The sequence below is a fragment of the Falco punctatus genome (genome assembly GCF_963210335.1).
Source record: "Falco punctatus genome assembly, chromosome: 1".
NCBI classification, from domain to species: domain Eukaryota; kingdom Metazoa; phylum Chordata; class Aves; order Falconiformes; family Falconidae; genus Falco; species Falco punctatus.
In genome coordinates this window covers 6,087,544-6,105,359 of record NC_137580.1, presented here as the reverse complement: position 1 = coordinate 6,105,359, position 17,816 = coordinate 6,087,544, and the positions used below count along the sequence as shown (strand labels likewise).

Genomic DNA, 17,816 nt, shown 5'->3' with positions numbered 1-17,816 from the left:
GAAATTCCATTGTTATCCGTATCCTTATCCTATGGCTTACACTTGGTCTAAGTGCTACCCTAAAACCATTAAGAGAGATTTCACAAGCACTGTGTGAATGATGAACAATTGTATTTACTGCTTGTATGAATGATAATAATAAATCATTTTAAAAAAAAAAAAAAATGCTTTCAGTCAGATTTTCTAACTCTCCATTTAGCAGGTTTCTCAGGGTAAGCCTGCTCATGCCTTTCTCGAAGAAGCAGTGCTATGTGACATGTGGCAAAATAAGAGCAGTCAGTTTCCACAGTCTTAGTCATTTTAGCTTATTCCTACATTAATAACAAAACTGCTGAAAAATAGTTCGAAAGAAGCAAAGTAATTCTGGAATACCTGTGTTGGAAGAGGTGGGACAACCAGTGGGAGACTGACTTGGTCAAAAATGGGGCTGAACCAGTTCTTTAAGGCTTGCCTAGAAAGTTGCTAGAAAAGCAATGCTTTCTGCAGTGCTAGTATCAGCTTGCAAAGTCCTGAATTTCCTTGAATGAGAAAAATGAAGACTCTTTGCTTTCTTGGTAAGTCAGGTGACATTTAAACAGCAAAATCAAGGGATTTAGCTTTGACATATTTGAAGTAAAATGTTTTTTTTATAACCATCCATGTATTATATCCATCACTTTTCATATTGATACATTTTTTCCTAATTGTATTAGCAGAAACTTAAGAAAAATAAATTTAGAATTTATCATAAAGCAAACCACTTTTTTTCCAGGCCCAAAGGATGCCTGAAAAATATTTTTTAATCCAGAGGAACTAATCTTTAAAAAAATATATTTAATATTGTCCATAGAACAACAGGTTCTACAAAACAAACAGTTCTTACAAGGGTGTGTATAAGGACATTTGTGGGAAGTATGTTGCATTATTTTATTAGCCATGTCTATGTAGCCCACAAAGGATGAGACAGTCAATAGTTACACTGGGTGCTTCCATGGTCTGAGTTTTCAAACATCCTGATCAAGAAACAGGCTAAACGCCCTAGTCCCCTTTACAGCTTGTATTTCTGAGGGTCTTTTCCACACAAAATAAAGGAGAAAAACAGAGCTGGGTTGCAAGTCTGGACAGAGTCGAAAGCAGCACATTGCAGTTTTACTCTAGAACTTGACAACAATTTTTTCTTTTCTGTTTTTCACTGAAAAAAAAAAAGGCAATTTTTTTTCTTAGATTTATCACCTTTTCCTGTTTGGGTAATAATATTTTAATTGAAAAAGAAAAAGAGGATTAGTGCTTTGATCAACTGTAATTTTATCTGCACCTACAACATCTGAAGTACTGTCTTCTCCTAAATCTTACCCATATTAAAAGAGCAAGCACTGAACAGGTTTAAAAACAAGACAAAACCAAACAAACCTCAAATCCAACAATAACAGAAGTTCACTCATACTGACAATAAAAACTGCAGCAGGATACACCAACTAAGGGAGAGCAGACAAAGCATGTACTTTCCTCGCTGTGGCTCACTTTCTGTTGTTCCATTTACCACTGCTAAGGAAACACGACGGAGAAGATGCCTTGTGTACCTGAGTCATTGCCAGGACGTTGTCAGGAAAGAAAACTTCAGCGACTTGAAGTGTCTCAAAAACTTCTTCAGAGGGCATCAGCCTATGCAGGAGGTTCCAATACGCTGATTTCTATTTATTATATGCTTGATTGATTTCTGAACCGAGAGAAAGCCATGCACAATTACATAAGAACTGAAGCACACGATAAGGATAGCAGATGTTGCTGTGACCAGGGCTCAAAGCCCTAATTGCCAGCTGGCATGCTTTTCTTAATCTGTTGGAGATATCGACTTGCCAGGCTGAAATGTAAAGATCCTCCGAACTCTGGGAATGTTGGGCACGTAGCTCATCACTTCTTATAGAGTGAAATGCTAATTATAAATGCTGTCCCCAATTATTTGTTTAATATATTATAAAAATATATATATATATAAATATATATAAAAAATACCAGTTTAAATACTTGCTAATCTGAAAACCCAAACCCAGGTTCAGAAATTACAATTTTCTCCACTAGTGCTTCTTCAGACAGTTCTCAAGATAGATGCCAGAAGTAAAATCACCTAGACATTAACAGCTGCAGCAATTTTCCTTTTCTGGTCAGAAAAGAGGCTGAAACACCTTGGCAGTTCCTTGGTTGACCTGGCACTGTTGTACAAACCAGATCTATATGTCAGCATCTCCAGTTGTTTCCTATGGGTGCGAAAATGGCGTTACTGAGCAGGCAATTTGAAATAAATCACTTTTAAAAATACATTTTATAGCTGCAGATTCCTGGACCTGCAGGGAAAATCCACAGATCTTTCTCAGATCAGGAGATCTGGGTCACATGGACCTCAAGACTGGAGCCTCCCAGAAGCAGAACAATCCTCATCTATTGCAAAAATTAATTTAAGCTGTGAGAAGCAAGACTAAGAGCACTTTTCAACAGTTTGCAATGACCAGCAAAGGCACTCCAGATAAGGACACAACAGCACCATCATGGGAATGTCTTATAGGTCCACAAAACAGTGTTGTTGCAGAAGATTAATTAACTGTCATCCTGAAAGCAAACGGAACATTTATTACTTTTAAATTGAACACGAGTGCAAATGGTGCCCCACACGGTGCTAACAGCCCCGAGAGAAAGGGGGGTGCAGAATACAGCTGAGTCATGCTGGAAGGAAAACCCTGCTTGCCCTGTGGCAGGAGACCATGAGAGGATGTGGATAAAGCTTCTCTGGAAGATGAAACAGAATACACCGACTCAAAGGCTGCACCCTTTAATTTATGTCTAATTTGATGAACATTTAGAAATGGAAACCCTTCTATGTGGCATAACTTTGAAGCTGGTCTTGCTTTAAATGTGTGGCTGGGCTAGATGTCCTCCATAGCTTCCTTCCAACCTAAATTTTTCTGTGATGTATTATTTATCTACAAGTAGGTGTTGTCAAGTATTTTTCTTTTTTTGGATGCATCAACAAGGTTCTGCCTGAAGCCCTTAGAAAGACAGCAGCCATTTGTGCACAGTCAGCATCCCTAAAGAGAGAAGGCTGCCATGTGGGTAGAGTTTGGTACCTAAAATACCTCTCAGGAAAAAATAGACATGTGTTTTAGTGTATAATCACAGCCACCATAAAAAACATCACCACAAATATAAGCATGTGACAAAATTTAGACTAATTTTGTAAATAATCAAGTATATGCTAATACGATACAAACAGAAATGAGAGGTGGGACAAATAGAGACCAGTAAAACAGCTGATATTCCCAGCAGACCCACTCCCAGAAACAAGAAAATGGAATTAAAATGCATGGTAGTGTGAACTGTGAGAAATCGGTGACTGATTTAGCTGCTTGCACCACAAACCAGTGATGCCTTAGAGTCCTGGTCCCCTGGCTGAAAGACACTGCAGCTTCCCTCCCAGCAGTGGTGTGTGGTTTAATTTCCCTGGAATCAGGGCATAGGAAAGGCTTCAGGCTCCCAGAATTCACAATCAGACAATATGGTTCATAAAAGCTTTAGCTTTAGACCATGGACGTCGAGGAGATCTGTGTTGCATGAACCTGTCTTTAAACATCTTGCTTTAATGACTTTCCACATGGGAAAATACATATTTGGGGCTGTTTTCAGGTATAAATTATTTTTTCAGTGCATCTCAGTGTGATACAAACCTGAGAATGGCATTTGTACACAACTTAAGCATAGAAAAGTCTGTTGAAAAAGTTCAAATATATATTAGTCTGATTAGGACAAACGAAATATTTGCTAGCAGTCCGATAGCAGCTGAGATAGGAGCTGAAATTGTGAGTGCCACCCCTGAGGTAAAATCCTGAGCAAAATAACTAAGGCTTTTAGCACCGGATTAGCAAGCCAGCTTGTTCCTAGCATCTATTATAAATAGATGTCAGAGTGTTTACTGCTATAAATGACTTGCTTAGAGATACTAGATAGCAATCTGTAATCTGGAACAAAACATAATGTGAGGAAGGACATGCAAAAATATTTTAAGTAGCTGTATGCAAATATATAGGTATTTATAGGGTATGTACAATTGCAACTCAATGCATCAACTTGTACACAGGTGTATTAGAATAATGTGTTCTTCATAAAGCAACAGAAATCCAGTGCCCCCCCTATATTTATATTAAAATAGTAATAAAGAATTTATATAGGGTAATTGAAGATGTTCTGCGCATCTTCAGAAAAGGTGGCCAACAGCATTTTCAATTAATTTTGCAGAAACAGACATTTCATGACAGATTTCTCAGGTCAGCAGGGAATTCCTGTGCAAAGTAAAGAGCAAAACAACCCAGGTAGCTACTCAGACCTGCAGGCTGTCCTAAATCAGGCAGGGAAGTGCCTTGGGTGCTCGCTTGTTTGGTGGTGAAACAGGGGGCTTCTCTGGGGTGGCTCTTTCTTTTTGTTTGAGAAGAATTCCATCAGGGCTGGACCCAGTCATCTGTCAAAATTCACATTTCTGCAAAAAAAAAGCCGGTGGAAAACCCACACTCATTTCCTCACCCTGCTTGACCTGAGCTCTTCCCCAGAGCTCCGATGACCACCTTGCTGGTCAGGCTATGGGCTGTCTCCTTTTTCAGTTGTCGAATATCTAAAAGCTCCAACAAGAGCCAAAGATGGAAAGCAAGTGACTGGCCCCGAGGGCCAGCAATTAGAGCACCCATCTGGTACGGCTCGCTCTTTCTAACCTGGGCAATACCTAATCGTTTCTAAAACCGAGCACCCATCCTGGTTTGGCCTATAAGAATCCATGATCTGGATGTGAAGATTCATAATCCATTCTATAAAAAGTTCTTATTTCTAATATTGAAGTCATGTACAACCTCAGCTTTATTTCATATCAGCCTTTTTTATCCTCTTGCATGACTGGTTCTGTGGGAGTTGATCTACCAGCCAGCCATGGCATCATACACAAACGCATAGATATACATACACCCACAAGCATGTACGCCTTCAGAAAGCTCAGTCTTTCTCTAGAGAACATTTGTCTTACTTAACTAGGAGAGATAAATTTTATTTACTTCTGTTGGCTTTTTCACAGAAACCAGGATATTAGTTAAAGAGTAGTCTGGGTTTATAATCCCCAGGAAATAGCTAGTTATGCATGTATGGACGATGAACCTGGCACGTCACACTGCTATGTGAAGTAGCCTGTTTATCGTTCTACCTTATACCACTTCATCCTTTCTCTGTTCTATCTTTAACCCAATGAAGAAAAAATTTCTGTTGATTCAGGAAACTTAACTGGCACTCTCATCTGAAATTCAACATCCTGTACAAATGTTTCATTGATTTGAAGACACATTTTACAGCATTTTATATTTTGACACTCTGTACTTATTTTTCCTCTTCCACTGCGTCTGTATTTCCTTATGCACAGCAGTAAGTAACTTGGGACGGATCCCTTCCATTTGATTGCCTACAACCAGGACGTGATTTCTTCTTTATGTGGAGCTCTTAACGCAGGCAGACGCTGCAGTCTGGAGAACGCTACGTGCCTCTCGGTGACTGAGGGCTGCAGTGGCTGCTGTTTCCTAGAGGGTAGGCGGGAAATACATTGGTTTTCCCTTTCCCATCACAGTGTTCTGCTCTCTGTTCTACAGCTTTGTGTTCTTTAAGTAGCACAGAAAAGGGAATAACAGCTAACATTTACAGAAAGAATAGAAATGGATTGATCCTAACAGAGGAATCCTTGCAGTCCCAATAACTCTTTGGTTTCCTGCAGGGTACACTGCAGGAAAAGTGAAACGCTCGATGGAGGAGAATAAACGAGTTTGTCTTGGCACCACAGAACTCCATGAATCACCTTTTTGAAGAAAAAGAAGCTGAAACTTTAACTTTTAGTGCATTTAACAGTGCAAATGACTGATTCTTGTACTGGATAGAAAAATGAACTAGGGACACTAAAATAGCATTTCTTCTTTGATTTCCTCCACCTTCTCCTCCCTGTCAAGCCTCTTCAAGGCAGCCAGTGACTTGCTTCATTTCAGGGAACGCACAACTTTCCTTTTCCCTTACTCCGATCTCTCAGTGTGTTTAATACTAACTTTGATTTTTGGAGCATCTTTTCTGAGAGTAGTATCTCCTCTCTGGACTGACTCCAAACTCTGCTCCTTCTGTGATTTTTTGTTTCTGCAGTTGCCTCCACATACTGTGCCCTTCACACCCACTGCAGAGGTCCTCAGAGTCTCATTCTTGGTCTTCATCTTCATTGCATTATCCTCAAGCCTAACTGTACTCTGGGTTTTGAAGAGGAACATTACGTCAATGGGGATAGACTGTACGTCTCCCTCAGGTCGCTTCGGTAACCAACCTCATTTATCAGCCTGTCTTGATTTTTTCACACGTAGCATCACTGCAACTTCCTACTCTTCAGTATTTCAATTATGAAATCACCCAGCTGGGTGAAAATATACAAATGCCTGCAAGTCCTGGCCTGAGCTCTGCAGCAATTCAAGTTTGGGGAGACCGCTTCTCGGCTCTGTAACTTGAGCTAAAAGTCTGGATTCTCCATGAATTTGGCAGTCCCTTGCTTTCTCACAAAGAGCCATTTCGAAAGCTGTAAGATTTGCCAGGCACAGACAAAACCAGGGTGTAATGGCACTGAGTGTGATGCCAGAGCAACTCAAAGATGAAGTGGAAAGACTGGTCAGAACTCCTGAGCCCTGAAGCACTGTCAGAGGAGATATAGGAAACCACGTCTCACAAAATTGTGCACTGTCTTGAACAAAGTGTAAAACAAGGTAAGTTAGAAACCAAGGTAAGGAGAACAAAACCACACATCTAACCTTTAATCAGACTACAGCTGACTCTTCTGATACTGCGAGCTAAATCACTGAAGATTTTTTTTTCTTCTTTAATTTAATTTGATTTTACGGAAAACTCCACAAAATGAGGCTCACCAGCAAAAGCAAAACTTTGCACTACTTCTTGATGAGTTTTTGAAGTCACAAGCAATTTCAAAAACCAGGACTGAAGTCTGCTCTCACTTCAAGTTATCATTGAAGAATACACTGGAGATTCAAATCTGAGCTGGTCTCACCCATTGGGCTTAAAGCCCACAATTTAGGTGAACCAAGCCGAATTTGGTATTCCTGGAATGACTATAGTCTCAAACTGAATGCTTTCATGTTGTGTTTGCAGTGTAAATATATATATATATATATATAACAAAAACATTCAGAGCATTTCCAACCCCATTTGCTCAAGAAGCACAAACACAGAAAAGGCGCAGAAATATGCAGATCAAAGAAGATACATTTATCCAGCTATTTCCCATCAGCTGCATGCTCTCATCCCTAGGTATTGGGCAGGAAACTTTTTTTTTTTTTTTTTTCATAATTTCACATATTGTTTTACTTTACATTCCAAAAGCATCTTGTGAAAAAACCATGATAGAGGAAGAAGGAAAAGATGGGAAATCAGTAAGCAAGTCCCCTGATGATTAAGGCAGGCATTTATCTAAGGTACAGGAGGCACAGTTTGAAGTCCACCTTCCAACACGGATGGGAAGCTATCTGAGGGATATCAGGGACAACTCCCAAAGGTTGCTTATCAGATTCTCTTTCCAACAGGCTGATCATTTCTGTGCCTCTTCTTCCACTGCTGTCAAAAGCTCGTGATACTGTATTTCAGCAGAGCCCTACTTGATTAAGGAAAAAGGGACTTATCACAGGGACTGGTGGTTCTTCCTCAGAAATGGCAGTGAGCATTTAACGTCAGAAACATAGTTATTTTATACATGATACAATAGTACTGTGTATGTACAAGCAACACCAGTTGCTTGATCATTCCCCTACTACATCTGATGCAGTTATCCCCCCGCTGGCAAATGTGAGACAGAATGTCAGGCCAGTAGCTTAAAAAAAAGGCTTGTTTTAATACAGATTAATTACAATCCTGGAAACCTTCAGCAGCAGCACAGGCTTTAGGACAGTCCACAAGAAACACATTGATATATGGAAGAGCCTGTGACATCCCATGGCACAGTAGATCTGTCCCACAGCTGCCAAGACAGATGTGAGACGACAGGTAAAACCTGCTCGCGGTTGCTGAGGCTCCGGTATGAAATTAGCTGTTTTCTGCAGAAGAAATCTCCTGGACTCTGCCTATATGGCAGCCTCAGAGTTTCTCCCTGCATCCTTAAACCTGCAAAAGGGCCACATGTGACATTTATTGGCAGCACTCATTTAGGGCTAGTTTGTGTTACCTCAGGGACCATCGATTTTATTACTGTATTTCTCTTTCAGTTGTTCCGTATAGACATCAGTGTGCTGTTATTTTCTTTTAATCACTTGCAAATTGTGATGCTCAAAAGTACTTTTCAAGTGCATTTCAACTCAGCAGTAGTCAGAAAAAGTGTATCTGTCAAGTCTTCCATTGTGAAGTGATTTATTACTGAGATGAATTTTTAATTGTCCTTTTACCAGTCCATATGCCTTCTGATATAGCCTCCGTCCAGGACTTGGGAGGCAGAAAATGTCTTGCGAGCCAGAGAGGTCTGATGGGATGAGTAATGAATTCTGGGGGAGAAAAAGTTTAAAATTAGACTGGTTTTGAGGGAAGTGAAGTAGCAAAAGGCTGGGGACTTAACCAACCCTTGTCACTTCAGGGTATGCTCGCTGTGCCCTTCGACAGGCACCGTGTGGAAGGTAGGTGACCAGTCATGCAAGCAGGGAATGGGATTACAGGGGCAAGCCCAGGGTCTGTGGAGAGATACCTTCAAAGATGTGGACAGTGAAGAGAAATGCATGAGCTATGGGAAACTCTGCAAACTCAGGAGTAATGAAAGTATATAGACCTATTTGGGTTTGTCAAGACAGGGTTTCAGGTTTTGGCATATAGAGGTCAATGGTGAAAATCCTGACCCATCATTTATTTGACTACATTCACTTTGACTTTAACGGGACCATAATTTCATTCCTAGACTTTACAGTGAGGGGAAGCAACAATAAAGATGATTGTTCCCCATCTGCAGACTATCATCTCTTTATAATAGCTTCATTCATCTTTCTACATAGTTTATGCATTTCTTAGTATTCCTAAGACTTGGGGGAGGAGGTGACAGAGGGAAAGAGGTTCCAAGCTCCCATAAGAGAATTCATATTCCATAAAGAACAAGTATTTTGTGAAGCTGTTAGATTATTTTGACCTTTCATGTTGTAACATCTTTAATTTACGTCCTGTGCTAGGTTCAGACGATGGTATTTCAACAGCCCAAGCCTTTTAAATTTGCTTCTTTCCAGCTTAAGTTAGCATTTATTATGTCTTTCCTGAGTTATCATGTAATGTGTATGTTACTGCTCATGTTTTACAACAGTTTAGTCAAACAAAAAAGCCATGTTTACAGTAGGCTAAGCTGTTATTTCGAGTCCATAAGTGGTTTAATGAGTGACTGCTCCCTGATTGTTAACTTGTTCTTGAAAATGATGGAATTATCCCCACGTTATTTAATTGTTACAGACACACCGTGCAACAGATTTGCTCGCTGCTTTCTGTCATATGCGTATCACTTGGGTGACCTTAATCCCATTAAGAATATATTCTGAAGCGCACTGTAAACACTATTAAATCCCCTTTATAAAGTGAGGTCTCTTTACAACGTTTTGATTATGGTCTAGTTTGTCATTTTGTGTCACCTTGCAGGGCTCACCAATACGGGGTACTCACAGTACTCTCTCTACATTTTTATTACACGAGCACAACATTCAGCGATATGTTTGCAGAAATAATAATACCTAAAGCCACTGGGGATGGTCATAATCCTGCCAACAGCCCACGCATTTTGGAACTGCGGCTGGGAGCAGTGTTGATGTTGCTGACCGCTATGATGGACTATTCCCATTAGAGGCCACGGCAGCTGGATGCAATTTAAAGAAGCCCGGGGGGGTGGGGGGTGGGGGGGCTCTAAACTTACAGCCCTCTGCAATTCTTGAGGATAAGGAAAGCAAAAAGGTGGTTTGAAGCCATATGTTTCTCAGCTGTCCCCCCTTCCCCCAGCAGTCCCCAGCATGCCAGGCACATACTCTTCAACCCACAAGCCAAGCTTTGACACAGCCAAAAATTTGGCTATACGTGGGGAAAAAAAGCAATGGATTCGAACCTGGTATATTCTGAGTAAAATGTCCAGACTACCTACAGCCATATCTGTCATTAGTTAAACAGAGTGTGCAAAAGCCACATGATTCTTCATGAGTCCGGGGAAATGCAGTCGTACAAACCCGACGTTTTTTAATATTAGGTAGAAACCACTAAGCAGAAGGAAAGTGAGTGTTTAAGCAGATCATCTTTATTTAGTTTACCATAAAAGCAGAGCAGCATCAGACTAAGTTACACTTTTCAAAGCACTGTAGCTTCCAGGAAGGGGACAAGTCTTCCACTAAAGGCTCCGAGTAGCTAGACATTAGGTGTGTCACACCAAAATTTTTAGCTTTGGAGACAAAACTAGCTGCTGGTATGAACTGATGAAAAGCAAGGCTTAAATCCCTTGCCTTGTACAGAGCGGGACCATCTCCCAGTGTACCTGCTTCTTCTGACCTCCTTTCAAAGCTTTCTGGCTTCTTTATAAAAACAGCTGACAAAGATGATGATGCCTGCTTGCATTTTGTATTATTCCTGTAATTATTTATATTATTAAATTCTGTGTGAGAATGGTTAGCAGCAGCACAAAGTTTTTACTCATCCAGTTAGGCTTGGCTTAGGCCATCATTTAAAGCTTTCAAAATTAACAGCCTCATTTTCTTCAGTTGAAGCAACAAACAAAATCCCCAGGGCAGAAGAATACTTCTCTGATAAAAGCAATCTACACGCACACATATTAAAAGCATATTTCCATATGTTATATTCTAGATTAAAGCTCCACATTAAGTTTATAACCCCACCTGAAAAATTCTTGACCTATCTTTGAAGCTAGAGTTGGGAAAAAAGGAAGAGGGAAAAGGAAAAGATATTTGTTTTCTTTGTAGATTTTTCTAACTTTGCTATATTAATTATATGCACTCCTGAAATACTTTGCAGGGTTGCATGTTGTGGAAGGATTATTAGCACCACATGGAGAACTGGAGTGCTTCAGGGAAATCCTTGTGATAATCCTCTTCAAACAAGGCTGATGTATTCCATGGCTTTTCAATCCAGGCCATGGAAAAAAAAAAATAATCTAAATTAGCAATCATACAGCAGGAGAAATAAGCAAGTAGCCAGGCATCAAATAAGAAAACTGTTACACTTTGCAGTGGTAGAAGGTCCTGAACTTACCCCAAAAAACTGTCTGGCAGCCCTGTCACTTGGACAGCCGTTCAAGATCCTGGGCACCATTCTGGATTCCTCATCAGGATTCTCCCATCTACTATTGTGGTTTGGGTTTTTTTGGGTTTTTTTGTTTTTTTCTTTTAATAGAACCTCTCCCCCACATCTGCTTCCCTTTTGTCACATTTCTGGACTTTACTAGCATTTCCTCCTTGTTTACAGCCTCACTGTCCTTCCCCTCCACCACCTTCCTGCTTGCATATATTGCTGGCTCTCAAGCCTTGGCTTGGGAAGGGCTGGTGAGCTGTCAGCAGCAAGAGAGCTCCATCCTCCAGTTCCAGTACTCCCAGTGGTGCTACATCCACGGAGAATGTGGGAGTGCTAGACCCAGCACAGCCTTGACTTTACTTGCCTGGCAGCGCTGGGGAAAAGAAGCTGCCACAGAGGTGGGGAGCATCATTCTTCCCTGAAGTCTTCAGGAGAAACTTATGCTTTGAAATCCACTGCAGATGACGTGTCATGAGAAGGGGAATGGTCCACAAGTTCAACAGATAATGCATATTGGGCAGGGAACTCACCAGTGTGAGTGCCAAGACACTTTGCACAGAAATAAGCCTAAAATCCAAGTTGACAGAAGTTGTTTACCATATGCAATGAAAGCAGAAGTGGAGTTGATAGGTGCCATTGTTCTTTATCTGCACTACTATGTTTTTCATATGACACAGTAGAAATTCTTTTATTCCATGAGAACTGAAAATATAAACGTTTATGCTTCTGGGATTTTAGTTGTGTCCTTCCTATGTTCCTACACATATCAAGGAATCTCTGAGAAAGGTTATTAATTCACTAAATTACTGAACTTTCCATAAAGATTTCCAAGTCATTCTGGAAAAAAAAGAGTTGCAACATACTGAATAAACTATAAGGTGCGATCCTCCAAATATCCAGGGTTGTTCTGCTATTGCTTTTTTTTTTATGATCTGCATTTCATGATGGGTATGATCTTTGCCATTAGCACAAGTGGTCAAAGATAAATCAAGAAGCTAAGCTCCTCAAGCACCTTTCAGCTGCCTCACCTCCATTTTTTAAATGGCTACATTTAAAAGAAGACCTTTTCTCTTTCTTTTTGATAAATCTTCTCCTCCTGTAGAGCTCTGAAGTCTCAGATGTATGTAGTTTAGTGTCATTTTTTCTGGAAAACTCTACATAATTGAGCATTGTTCATTGAAGACAAATTACAACGGAGAAAAGCTGCTTGCTAAGCATCTCTTGACCTCTATTTGGTCATTAAGCACTCTCAGGACGTAGACACAATGCTTCTGTGCTTTAAAATGCATGCAGACCAATAGCATAGTCTGAAAAAAATGTATGGGTCTAGCATCAACTATAAATCGATTTAATACATTTATTTTTAATTACACACAGAAGATTTGGCTTGTTATACACCTACCATTAGGAAGTAATGGAAATGATGAGGACATGTATCACCCAACACACATATTTTGCAAATTCACAAATGTATGCTAAGGTGACGTCAAGCTTTGACCAAGTTTCAACTGAAAAGATGCCAGTTAATCGTTTTGAGTAGAAGCCATGCAAAACTCAGTGGTTTAAACTGAATTTGGAGGGTCACCAAAAGCATAACAATATTTAAACCAGTAATAATTTAACTGAAGCCAATGAAGTTCCACCTTTGTAAGGTGGAGTATTGAAATCCGACCGAAGGGTGGTAATTGTCTACAGGCTAAAAAGCAGAGACACATCCCTTCTTTTTCCACAGGCCAACACAGAAAAGTATGTGCAGCTTTGCTATGTAGTCAATGTTTTCATCTGTCAACAGGTTCCTTCCTTACTCCTCACTTTCATTCATCTCCACTTTCCTAATAGGAGCTGTATGGAAAAGGTTTAGGAAATGTCAGGATGTGTTCTCACAGGATAAGATGTGCTCTTACAAATATGATGGTGTCATCTCCACATTTCCTGAGAAATATTTTTAACAGAAAAATCTCCTGGCCCACTCTGAAGCACTCTGTGGTTTTTTGCCTGTCTTCTGGAAGACAAAGGCATGATTGGAAAAAGAGTTTTTACCTCTAGCTTACCACATCGAATTCATCAGAATCCAGTTAGTAGTAACTAAACATTTGGTAGTAATTTGACAGCCTGTGTCAACCAAGTTAGCATCTTGCATCAAGCTTCTGTATGGAAAACAGCCACTTTGTAGTAATCACTGTCAAAAATTGCACCTTTGATGACAACCACTTTCTGGGGAAATGAATATGTATTTCAGGAGCAATATTTGAGTGTACTTAGAGGTGCAATCTCTCAATGCATAACAGACAAATATAAACATATTGAGACAACACTTAAGAATGGAGGAACAGTTTTATGACAAAATCTGAAAGTACAATCCACTGTTTGAAGCAATTTTCTTCAAGCCCCAGTAATGCAAAGACTGCACAACAAAGACTACAGACAACAGTGAAAAGGCACACAACAAACTTGACGCAGACCATTTCTTTGAGAAAACTTTTATTAACTTACCAAGCCACCCTTCTCCACACCTTCTCACGGTCCACTCGGGCAAGACCAAATAGGCCAACAGTGTTTCCAGCAGATGCTCTAAAAGATTGTTCACGTTGGAGGCCTCCCAACTTCCTCAGGCAATCTGCTCCAGTGCTTTACCAGACTTATATTTAAAAGGGTTTGCTAATGTTTAATGTCCCTTACTATAATTTAAGTGCACTGCTTCTTGTCTTTGCTCCTTATTCTTCACAGAGTAAGCATGACTCTGGAGCTAAGTCCCTAGAGGTTTTACCTAAGGGACAAAATGGGAAGACCTGAAATGCAGTCCTCATGCAAAGGGCAATTCAGATACAGTGAGTGCTACACACTGAGTGCATAAACCAGCCTCTAACCAGGGAGTCACCCAGGTGATGAAAGAGTTTTTCAAATTTCAGGTTCTGGACCTAGGCAGAATGCAGAGACCCTAATTTCATGTCATGTTATAACCAGGTCTGTGTGCTTTGTGGTATCAAGACTTAGGTCTCTGAAGGATCCATGCAGGGTTTGGGCGTTTTTCCCTCTGATTTTGAAGACACCCTGAAAAAGTGAATCTGAAAGGTATAAACTATCCTACCTATTTTTCTTCACCTTATCTGCTTTATTTTAAGGAGAAAAAAACTTAAAAGATGACCACTTAAGTGCCCAGTTAATTTGGCATTCTGTTGACTTTTTCTATCTTCATATTTTCATTGACAACTATGATTATACAGTTACACATTAACTGTGAAAACATCAGCCCCACCCCCAGCATCCAGGAGAACATGAGCAGCAAATGGGCTCAGGTGCTGGGTAGTGCACAAATCTTAGCTGTTTTTAATTACCTGGGAAATATTACAGGATCATACAATTCCAGACTGCTATAGGTGTCAGATATATATATGACCATGCCTGCATTTGGCAAAATGTAATTGCACTCCAGGTATTCATCTTTTACTGTGTTTTGATTGTTTAATGTTATTCTAAGCTAAAACTTTTCCCACCACTCAAAACAATCCAGCTTTGCATTTTTATTGGGTGCTATCTGAATAAATGGCTACGAAAAAAATCTTTTGAAAGATTAAGTGATTCTTTTTCAGAGCTCTGCGGACCAGAGATTTTTATTTTTCATTTTTGGAAGTATTCATTTAATTTATTAGTTGTGAAACTTCTGGGCTCGAGACAGAAGAAAATAAATCCTTCGTTCTCTCCCTGGAACATGTGCAGCATGCCCTCTGGACCACCCTCCACCACAGCTTTTCAGTAGCAAGCATGACGCCTGCGCTTCCTCTGTCTCATCAGGGTCATCTCCTCAAAAGCAAGGAGGGTGGCAGCTGAAGTAATTCTGTTGCTGGTTGGACTAGGGAGAGCTGAGCTACTAGACACCGAGTGTCCAACCTTGCTACTACCTGCACTGGCAGTGCTGGTGGGAGAGCCGTGGCGGGTGGGAGGTGCTCTCACCTCTCTCTCAAAGCCAGGTGAGATACCATTTCTGCTAACAGCCCTCCTTGCAAGCCTTTCCTCCTTGTACAAGGACACATATTGCTTGAGAAAAGCAGAGCCTTCATTTCCCACATCAGCTGTGAGCAAGGGAACTTCCCACTGTGACCCAGCCTGAAAACCTGTGGGTTTATTTGTGTTTCCCAGGCAGTGCACGAGCGACCGGGACCAGGACCAGCTGGGATGCCTGGGCGCTCCTGGGTAGGAGGGAATGGCAACCTGGAGGCAGCAGTGCCTGCTTCTGCAGCGGTACCCCCCAGTACTCCAGTGAAAGCTGCTCTGACAAAGACTACAGAAGCTGTTTCTCCTGTGCAAAGGACTAAGGCTTTGCTTAAAGTTAAAAAACAAAACAAAACAAACAAACAAAAAAAGAAAAAGAAAAACAAAAAAAAAAACCAAAAAAAACCCCAAACCAACAAAAACACTTGCTTTAAGATTACATCTCTACATGGTATTTATCCTCCAGAAATTTCCATATCATTCTCCAGAATGGGCATCTCCCAGATTGCCGTCTTTTTGTGAGCGACAGAAAGGAAGGCAAAAAGATGGAATAGTGGTGGCAGAAGAAAAAAGGACACAATAGCTTTTCACAGATTTCCAGCCTGATCTGTTTGCTGTGTTAAACTGCCGTCCTCTGCTCTGCTGTGAGTTGTTACTACTGCGACTGCTGTGTAAAGGGTATCTGGATCCCCATGGAAGCAGATAAGAGCTACACGTGTTGGGGGGCTCCATACAGCCTGGGAGTTTGAAGGAGAAGAAAAATGAGAGAAGAAAAATTAAATAAATATTTTAAGATATCTAAGGAAAAGAATAGTATCTTCTCCCATTGAGTCGTATATCAATACAGACTCCTTTCCTCAGGGAAGGAAATGTTGAATGAGAAAGGAATGAGGTATAACTGTAATTAGCTATTCCATGCTAGCAGCACCTACTCTGAGATGATCATTAGTAAGGGTTTGGCACCCTTTGCAGGTACCTGAGGCACAAGGCTAAGCAACGTGCCCAAACCATGTAACAGCAGCCTGCTGGCACCCTCCTCTTTATTATTCCCTGAGATAATCCCAGAGAGAAGAGAGCGGAAAAGGGGAAATTCTTGGCCACACCAGACAGAGGCATCCCTGCAGGACCACCCCAGCTCAGTCTCCTCGAGATTAAAAGAAAAACTAGTGCACAGCTTCGCGTTTTCAGAGGGGACCTGGGGACACGGCACACGCCTTTCCCAGCGTGCAGGGTAGGAGCTCCTCAGAAACATGCCCGGCACTCTTCCCTGGCATGCACAGACTTTCCCAGAAGTTGCTACCTGTCTTCCTAAGAAAAACAGATGCTGTAAGGAGCTCCAGGGTGCGATAGAAGTACAGGAGCCAAGTTTCCCTGACAGCCTTTAAATGAGGTTAAAGATGTAAAGGTGGCCTTCCAACTCTGTTAAAAGAATTAAACAAAACACTAACTTAATATATCTGCGAAATTCATCTGTAAACAGCAATATTTCTTGTCAGAACCTGTCAAAGCATCAGTACTTTCACATTTGAGCATAGGAAATAGCTCAAGTCACAGGGGAGGGAAAAATGTGATGTGAGAGGAGTGGACTTGCAACCAGAGGCACCAGAATCTGTCCTGAAGATGCTCCCTCCCTCGCTTCTCAGTGGTCAAAACACTTCCAGTTGTAACTGGGTCAAGTCAATAGCTGTGGCACCTGGGGAAAGCGTGGATCAGGGATGGACTTCAGCTGGCCATGCCATTAGTATGTAAGAAGCAGTACTGAGAAAAAACAACCTGGATATGCAGAAGTGTCCTGAGCTATGTTAACTGAAAATTCAACGTCAAAAGCTATTGTTTCAAAGACCTCCTGGTCTTTGCAATGGATTAATGGACCAAACACTAAGAGAAGGTCTCAGTGATATATTCATGCTATTGCAACAGTAGTTGTAGTTTCATATCTGAAGATTTAGTTTGCTATAAAAAATATCAAGAACGCAGTATATCTCCACGTGTTTATTCAACAGGTAGTATAAACCAAAATATAAATAAGTCTCAAAAAGTATAAAAGCAAGGAACAGAGAGAAAAGGAGGTGCTATTGGAGGCACAGCGTCTAAATATAGTTCCGTGTGAAGAAGACAACTTTAAAATCTGCCACTCTAAATTTAGGAAAGTCCCAGAGCATGTCCATGCCTGTACATCTTGCATATGTGCACCACGAAGGGATAGGAAATGCATGCCCAAATCGAATGCTTACAGTTAGCTCTGCAAAGCTGAATTGCAGCGTTGTCCAGAGGCAGAGCCGTGCCCTGTTTCTCTGCACTGGCAGTTCCTTACCCAAGTATATATTGCTTCAGTCCAAAACCTCTCCTGGAGAGTCCCCAAAGTAAAACTGTAATGTATCGGTGCCCTTCTGATGTGGCTGGGTATTAACTGCTTTTTACATTTAGCGTAAGCGCACTCATCTTCTTGTAGTGAATTCAAAGTAATGGTGAAAAGCTGCACTGCAGGTTCA

At 40.9% G+C, this 17,816-nt stretch overlaps 2 protein-coding genes across 2 annotated transcripts in view; one reads left to right on the top strand and one right to left on the bottom strand.

The window, feature by feature from the left end:
• FAT4 (FAT atypical cadherin 4) overlaps positions 1 to 17,816 on the bottom strand; it is a 366,865-nt gene that overhangs the window by 336,065 nt on the left and 12,984 nt on the right. The window lies entirely within an intron of this gene.
• The window catches only part of ANKRD50 (ankyrin repeat domain containing 50), a 121,784-nt gene continuing 105,958 nt past the window's right edge, over positions 1,991 to 17,816 (top strand). The window contains exon 1 of the mRNA XM_080373768.1: positions 1,991 to 17,816. This exon is cut by the window's right edge and continues 61,094 nt beyond it. The gene's annotated coding sequence lies outside the window, so the exon portion shown is untranslated.